Raw genomic sequence first — 1,693 nt, forward strand, 5'->3', positions numbered from 1 at the left:
CCGCTTGCGGGCTTTTTTCCCACATATAATTAACGTCACTCTTAATTCAAGTCATGTCAAATTTCTCTCAGATTGTGTAACAATGCCCAAACGGGTAACACAGAACAACTTCTTCCAGTCCGATTATTCTTCGGGGAGATCATACCCCATCTCATCACGAGAGGGGGCGATGGTTGGGGCCCCCTCATTTTATTGTGGGAAATCCGAAAAATGGAATTTACGATTTCTGTTTACAATGTTCAGTTTAAATCCTTTTGCATTTTCAAGAATCTTTATTATTCATAAATTGCGATACATAGATTTACATCTTTGAATTTGAGACATGTAGAGTGAAGATGCCTATTTCGCGAAGCAAAATTTTCCTCTATAAATTATTGTACTTTTATTGTTGGGATGTTCAGAGAACTTGCATTTGTGATGAACGTTTTAAGCAAAAAATTTTTATAAAAAACTCATGAATTGTGCGAAGACTTAAAACTATGCAACAACCTTAAAACTAAATAAAATTAATACTACTACTATTACTGCTGAGGCTTTTCTAAAAGAATTTGATATGGTAATTTATGTTTTTGTCAGAACGGCATTAGATCTACATTTGTATGCATGTGAAGTTCCTCTTGTAACCCTTCAATGTTGGGAATGTTATTATAAAAGGCTACTGACAGGTCTAATATCTGATCTTTGATTGTTTTTATATTATATTTGGAGTGGATGTCTACATTTTTATCTCTTATTTTGGCGTTGACTATCATCCTTAGGCATTTATTTTGTATGACTTGTAGCTTCATAATATTGCTAATACATGTATTTCCCCAAATGGGCGACGCATATAATATAATTGGCCTCACTAACGCCTTGTACAAGATTAATTTATTATTTATGTTGAGATTGCTTCTGCTCCCTATGAGACAGTTTAAGAAACCTATCATTCTGGACGCTTTCTTCTTAGTGTTTAGAATATGTTTATGATGCTTAAGTTTATGATCTAGTATATCTCCAAGGTATTTCGCTTTAGTTTTAGGCACAAGTTTTTAACGGTCTAAATAAAGATCTGGAACTAATTCTTTCCTACTTTTTGTCTTAAAGATAACAAATTCAGTTTTATCAGTGTTAATCTTAATTTTCCAGCGGTGATAGTATCGGATGAGATTATCCAAGTATTCTTGCATTTTTTCTATGGAGAATCTAATCCACCATGATTCTATGTACAATGCTGTACCAGCCGCAAATAATGATAACTTAACGTGTGTTGATTTTGGGATGTCATTTATGTAATATAGGAAAAGCACCGGGGCTAGGATAGATCCCTGTGGAACACCAGCTGCTATGTGACGTTCAGTAGAAGTATTTTTATTTGCAGTCACCACAAATGATCTATTTCTAAGATAGTTTTGTAATATTTTTAAAATGTAAACTAGGAAATTGTATTTAAAAAGTTTGTAGATAATTGGTCTGTAGCTTTGAGGGAAAAGTTTGTCCTTGCCAGGTTTCTGAATAGGAAGGATATTAGCTTTTTTCCAACTTGTTGGGAAAAATGATAACAGAAGACAGGTGTTAAATATATATGTGAGTTGTACAAAAGCTTTTTGTGGGTAGATTTCTTAGGGTGATGTTCTGAATGTTGTCTAGACCCGGTGCTGGAGTTGTTAATACGATATTATCATTATTAATTGGTTGATTTTTTATTTCTTTA

General features: G+C 33.3%; 1 protein-coding gene across 1 annotated transcript in view; it reads right to left on the reverse strand.

The window, feature by feature from the left end:
• Nucleotides 1-1,693, reverse strand: part of LOC117179478 — a 3,278-nt gene that overhangs the window by 712 nt on the left and 873 nt on the right. The window lies entirely within an intron of this gene.

Source organism: Belonocnema kinseyi, chromosome 1 (assembly GCF_010883055.1).
Source record: "Belonocnema kinseyi isolate 2016_QV_RU_SX_M_011 chromosome 1, B_treatae_v1, whole genome shotgun sequence".
In the NCBI taxonomy this organism is placed as follows: domain Eukaryota; kingdom Metazoa; phylum Arthropoda; class Insecta; order Hymenoptera; family Cynipidae; genus Belonocnema; species Belonocnema kinseyi.